The following is a 7,222-nucleotide window of genomic DNA, read 5'->3' as shown; positions in this document are numbered from 1 at the left end:
GCCTTTCTGCTTTGTAAGCACTTCTCCCAGGTGCAAACTGAGGCTGAAAGTGAGAGAGGCTGGCTGCTCTTGTGCTGTAAGGTATTCATGGGATTGGAGTTGCCCTTTCACAACAGCTCAGTCCTGACAATGACTATCTGAAGGCTGGATGTCCAGCATTCGTGTGCCTAGTACCTTGATTTTTCTTCCGACATGCTGTTTCTGTAGTGCTCGAAGAAGGATAGGTGGATGCCTGGCAAGTGCTGCTTTGCTGAGAAATTGATGGAGGTATGCTCTACTTCTGGCTATTCTGGGCCCTGGATTTGTTCGTCTACTGTTGGGCATTATGACTGGTCCAGCGGCAGCTATCAAATGTTGAAAACCTTGGCAGATCGACATGAGAATCTATTTTCTCAGGGTTTGGGTTAGGAGAGTGGCAGATGCCAAGTTGTGCCATCTCCTGCAAGGCCAGCTTCAAGTCCCATGCTGTGTAGAGCTTGCACATGTGTGGGGATATTATCAAGTCCGGCTGGGCCTGTAACCTAGCTGCACATCCTTCTCGGCATGCTGAAGTTCTGACTTATGGGATGGTGTTGTAGTGCAGCACAGAGAACAACTTTCCGCAGAAGCATCTCTTTCAGTCCCATTTCATTTTAACAGTCTTCAAAGAAGATGCTGTGGCCAGCTGTGTTAATGTTCATTTGCAGACTTTGATTAGGATGAAGAGACTCTTTCCCTTCAACTTGGCTTGCTACTTGTTCACCCCACAGCCCTTCAATGCTGGCAAATGCTGTTGACCCTCTAAAGATGGAGTTTTCTTGTTTCCCACACCAGATAATCAAGCTCACAACAACAATTTTTAGTTTAATAATTTATTGAACAGCACTACAAAATACAGGAAGAGTTAATGGTTATCTTAATTGCCAGCTTTGAGTGGTTTCAGCACTGTTCAAAGTCTAGTCTGTTACATCTAACAGGACATAACGGACTTGCTATCAGTCGGTGGCTACAATTTTTATCTTTATACCTATTACACAGGTATAGTGCATTGTCATATTTCTCAAAAAATTTTGATTTTTACTTTGTCTCGATACACAGATGGGTCAGAAAATATAGTTTTTGAATAGTAGCTTCAACAAAGGTATCAATTCACCCTTATCGTTATTGATGAAGATGATTCATTATTGAATGGTGAACGGAAGCTCATCTGGAGCAATAACACTGACATAGCAAAGTCTGGCCGATTGACCTGTTTCTGTATGTTATCTGAATGTTAGCAAAAATGAACAGCAGTACAACAATGTACTGGGCAGCATATCAGAATCTATGATTTCTAGTTATTATCCAGCATAGCAAATGTTGATATGGCAAGACTGGCAAAATTTATTATGTTGCATAGCAGTTACACGTTTTATGATGTACAATCTTGTAAGGTCATATTATTCCTAGCTTCTGTTGCAGTTGCTTTTCAATGCTGTACATAAGCTTTCTAAATTACTGTTTCTCTTGATTACCCCACCCAACCCACAATGTGATATTCCCCTTTAATTGTCCTCGGCCCTATTAAATTTTATTTAGATGCTATTTTCCCATCTTTCTAGTGGCGTTATCCCTAAACCTATGTTCGCACTTGGCATAGGTGAAAAATAACTCAAATAATGTAGTGCTCAATTTGCCAGAAAATGCACAGGAGATTTGGGATGGATCTTAAATAAATGCAAACCAAGTTAGAGCTGACTTGCACCTGATGAAAATTGGCCCACATTCCACAAATTTTCATTATGAAACCTGACCTAGTATCTCATTAGCACATCAGGTCATCTCTAAAGCAAGGCTGCAGCCTTTATCTTGATGTCGCCTGAAAAGGTGCATTAATCTGCTGAAATATATCTCGCTGCCTGTGTCTAGAGCTGTCTTTGAAACACTTCTGGGGGAACTTACCATTGAGAAATTCTGCGTCTCATCAATTTTTGAAGACCTCTGTACTGTCTAATTAGATCCCTTAGATGATCTCGTATTTCACCTGAGCCACATGCCAGCAGATATAAATCCAATTACATGTGTTACCATGCCCTTTTAACCTCAATTGATTCTTTTCAGGACAGAAGCAAGCATTCTGTGATGAGAAAGAAGAAAGATTTGAATTTATATCGTACTTCTCATGACCTCATGATATCCTGAAGTGCTTTTTAGCCAAACTAGTGCTTTTTGCAGTGTTGTCACTATTGTAATGTGGGAATCAAAACCTATTTATATTTGTTTGTGATAAATTAAGTCTCTGAATAGTTCCTCCTCAATAAAATAAGTCATGGTAACGTGGTTCAAGTACAGCATTTGCAACCTCAAATTCAGTCATAAGTTGTGAAATTAAGTTAATAAATTATTAAACTTCATAAATTTGGTAATTTGTCGGAGAACCGGAAAAGACAGTGAAAAGTACCCAATTTTGTAAAATTCCTGCAGATTGTCTAATGGCGTGCTGGGAAGTAAAGGGAACCTGCCACTTGTACCCAGCATCACTCACATCCCAAGAATTAAAAAAAAAAAATGATGGCTATTTATTCAGAATTCAGATGGACCCATAGTTCAGCTATCTCCATTGGTTCCTCTCAATCTTTCGCCTATCAAATAAAAGCTCCCCTTCGTACTTCCTCCAAGACACACACCATCCTGGAAAGATATTGCCGTTCCTTCATTGTTCCTGCATCAACATCCTGGAACTCTGTGCCTAAAGCAGTGTGGGTATGCCTTAACACTGATTGTAGTGGTTCAAGAAGGTGAGGGAAATTAGGCATGGACTATAAATGCTGGCCTTGCCAGTAAAGCCTACATGTCATCCATGAATTAATTTTAAAATAGTTTCCCTGAACCCCTATTTTTCTCTAGTCTCCTTCCATGCAATTCCAACTTCATCTTGTCCATGACAGCTACTGTCCTTGACCTCATTCTCACTAAGTTGCTTCCCACCTAACTTCTTATCCTGCTCTTATGTTTGCTAACATTGTAATTGGTTCCCTTGACTTGTCCTACTTTAAAAAAACTGCTATTGTCAACCGTTCCTCGATATTTTAAAAACAAAAGCCCTTGACATCCTTATCCCTGGAAACTTTTTTGCCCTTTCTCCAACCTCCCAAAGTCTGAACTTTGTCACCTCTCATATCCATGATGATCTCTCTGAAGCTCTGTTTGATTCCAATCACATTTCTGCCTTTCCCACAGCTCAGGAATGACATGACTATGATGCATTATCCCTCCTCCAATTATTTTAATAAACATAACTTACATATTGTCTGGCATGATTGGATTGTCTTCATTGGTCTTCCTCTTCGCTATCTGACTGTAAACATAGTATGTCTGACAAAGGCCTCTCTTTCCAGTTGCGCACTGTCACATTGTGATTTTCCCAAAGAATCCATCCTTGGGCTCCTCCTATTGCTCAACTACATGGTGCTCTTTGGTGACATCATCTGCACACATGGTCAGATTTCAAAACTTGTTGACAACACGCACCTCGAATTCTCTACCATCTCTTTTGACACTCCCACCCCCAGCCAGCCCTACCTCTATGCTGTTAAAATGCTGGTCAAACATTCAGTTTGCAAGGTGCTGTCGAAGGAGCCTTGGTGCATTGCTGCAGTGCATCTTGTAGATGATACACACTACTGCCATTGCGCGTCGGTGGTGGAGGGAGTGAATGTTTGTAGATGGGGTGCCAATCAAACGGGCTGCTTTGTCCTGGATGGTGTCGAGCTTCTTGAGTGTTGTTGGAGCTGCCCCCATCCAGACAAGTGGAGAGTATTCCATCACACTCCTGACTTGTGCCTTGTAGATGGTAGACAGGCTTTGGGGAGTCAGGAGGTGAGGTACTCACGACAGAATTCTCAGCCTCTGACCTGCTGTTGTAGCCACACCATTTATGTGGCTAGCCCAGTTCAGTTTCTGGTCAGTGGTGACCCCCAGAGTGTTCATGGTGGGGGATTCAGCAAAGGTAATGCCATTGAACATCAAGGGGAGATGGTTATATTCTCTCTTGTTTGAGATGGTCATTGCCTGGTACTTGTGTGGCACGAATTTTACTTGCCACTTAACAGTGCAAGCCTGGATGTTGTCCAGGCCTTGTTGCATATGGGCATGGGCTGCTTCAGTATCTGAGGAGTCAAGAATGGTGATTGTGCAATCATCAGCAAACATCCCCACTTCTGACCTTCGGATGGATGAAAGGTCATTGATGAAACAGCTGAAGATGATTGGGTCAAGGACACCAACCTGAGGAACTCCTGCAGTAATTTCTTGGTACTGAGATTATTTTGACCTCCAACAATTACAACCATCTTCCTTTGTGCTCAGTATGACTCCAGCCAGTGGAGAGTTTTCCACCTGATTCCCATTGACTCCAATTTTGCTTGGATTCTTGATTCCATACCTGGTCAAATGCTGCTTTGATGTCAAGGGCAGTCACTTTCAACTCACCTGGAGTTCAGATCCTTTGTCCATGTTTGGACCAAGGCTGTAATGAGGTAGGTGCTAAGTGGCCCTAGCGGAACCCTGTGACCAGCTTCTAGCTGAGCAAGTACAGCTTGATAGCACTGTCGACGACCTCTTCCATCATTTTGCTGATGATTGGTAGTAGACTGATGGGGCAGTAATTGGCCAGGTTGGATTTCTCCAGCTTTTTGTGTACAAGACACACCTGGGCAATTTTCCATGTTGTTGGGTCGATGTCAGTATTGTAGCTGTACTGGAACAGCTTGACTGGGGAGTGACTAGTTCTGGAGCATAAGTCTTCAGTAGTATTGTCGGAATGTTGTCAGAGCCTGTAGCCTTTGCAGTATCCAGTGCCTTCAGCCGTTTCTTGATAACATGTGGAGTGGATTGGCTGATGACTGGCATCTGTGATGTTGGGGACCTCAGGAAGAGGCCAAGATGGATTATCCACTCGACCGTTCTGTCTGAAGATGAATGCAAATGCTTCAGCCTTGTCTTTGGCACTGATGTGCTGGGCTCCCCCATCATTGAGGATGGGTATATTTGTGGAGCCTCCTCCTCCTGTCAGTTGTTTAATTGTCCGCCACCGTTCAAGACTGGTTGTGGCGGACTGCCGAAGTTGGATCTGATCCATTGGTTGTGGGGTTGCTTAACTCTGTCTGTCTCATGCTGCTTACGCTGTTTGGCATGCAAGCAGTCCTGTGTTGCAGATTAACCAGGCTGACATCTCATTTTTAGGACTGCCTGGTGCTGCTCCTGGCATAGCCTCCTGCACTCTTCATTGAACCAGGAACCAGGTAATGGTAGAGTGGAGGATACGCCAGGCCATGACATTACAGATTGTAGTTGAGTACAAATCTGCTGCTGCTGATGGCCCACAGTGCTTCATGGATGCCCAGTTTTGAGTTGCTAGATCTGTTTGAAATCTCTCCCATTTATCATGGTGGTCGTGCCACACAACACGATGGTAGGTATCCTCTGTGTGAAAATGGGACTTCATCCCCACAAGGACTGTGTGGTGGTCACTCCTACCAATATTGTCATGGACAGATGCATCTGTGACAGGTAGATTGGTGAGGACGAGTTCAAGTAGGTTTATGCCCCTCCTGTTGGTTCCCTCACCACCTGCCACAGACCCAGTCAAGCAGCGATGTTCTTTAGGACTCGGCCAGTTCGGTTACGAGTGGTGCTACTGAGCCATTCTTGGTGATGGACATTGAAGACCCCAACCCAGAGTACATTTTGTGCCATTGGTACCCTCAGTGCTTCTTCCAATTGGTGTTCAACATTGAGAAGCACTGATTCATCAGCCAAGGAGAGGGGTAGGTGGTAGTCAGCAGGAGGTTTCCATGCCCATGTTTGACCTGATGCCATGACATTTCATGGGGTCTGGACTTAATTTTGAGGACTCCCAGGGCAACTCCCTCTCGACTGTATACCACTGTGCTGCTACCTCTGGTGGGTCTGTCCTGTCTGTCTGGTTTCATTCCTTTTCTTAGACTCTTCCAGCTAAACACTGGGACGATCACCATCTTTATTTTCAGCTTGCCAGTCATAAGACACTATCTCAAGCTGAAACAGGCTGTTTACAACCTCTCTAAAAACTCTCTGCTTCTCACCTTTTGTAAATTTATCTATCTTTTGCAGCACCTTTAGGTGAACATATGTGTGGGCTTTTATCACCTCCATACTGAGCTATTCTAGTGCTGTTTGGGCCCGCCTCCCATTCCTCACTCCCGATAAACTATAAACTCAAGAGCTTTGCTGCCTGTAACTTACATCACATCAATATCTGCTCATCCAACACTACTGTCATTGCTGATATTGATTAGCTCCTGGTCCCCCAAAGCCACAGATTTAGAATTCACATCCATTTCTTGAAATCCTTCACGATTTCACCCCGCCCAATGTCTGTAACTTCCTCAAGTGATAACCTCAGCCTTGATCTGGAGGAAGCTATGTAATGGTGTTCTCCAATGTTCAGTACTCGGACCAGTGCTTTTTATTTGATATACATCGGAACATTGGATTAATATCTTGGACTTGTGGATACAGGGCATCATTTCAAAATTTGCACATGACATGAAATTTGCAAGTGTAGTCAATGGTGAGGAATATAGTGATAGAGGTCAAGAGGACAGAGAAGCTGGTAGAATGTGCAGACACATGGAAGATGAAATTCAACAGAGAAAAATGTGAGGTGATAGATTTTGGTCGGAACAATGAGGAGAGATAATAGATGTCAAATGGTATAATTGTAAAGTACGTGCAAGAAGAGAAAGACTTGGGGGTGCACAAGTCTTTTCAGGTGGCAGGACAAGTTGACAAAGCAGTGAATATAGCTTTTGGTTCCTAGGCTTTATAAATAGAGCTACAGTGTACCAAAATCAGGAAGTTATGCTAAATCCCTATAAAACAGTCGTTTGGCCCCAGCTGGAGTATTTTGGACAGCACACTTCAGGAAGGACATTGCAAGGCTTGGCTAGGGTACAAAAGAAATTTACCAGAATGGTTTCAGGGATGAGGGCTCACAGTCATGTAGACAGACTGGAGAAGCTGGAGTAGTTATGCTTACAGCAGAGAAGGCTAAGAGGACATTTGATGATTTTTTTTGTGCGTTTGTGGGATGTCGGCATCACTGGCTAGGCCAGCATTCATTGCCCATCCCTAATTGCTGTTCAACTGAGTGGCTGGCTAGGCCATTTCAGAGGGCATTTAAGAGTCAACCACATTGCTGTGGGTCTGGAGTCACATGTAG

Source organism: Heterodontus francisci, chromosome 47 (assembly GCF_036365525.1).
Source record: "Heterodontus francisci isolate sHetFra1 chromosome 47, sHetFra1.hap1, whole genome shotgun sequence".
Classification (NCBI taxonomy): Eukaryota; Metazoa; Chordata; class Chondrichthyes; order Heterodontiformes; family Heterodontidae; genus Heterodontus; species Heterodontus francisci.
This window is presented reverse-complemented; position numbering follows the sequence as displayed.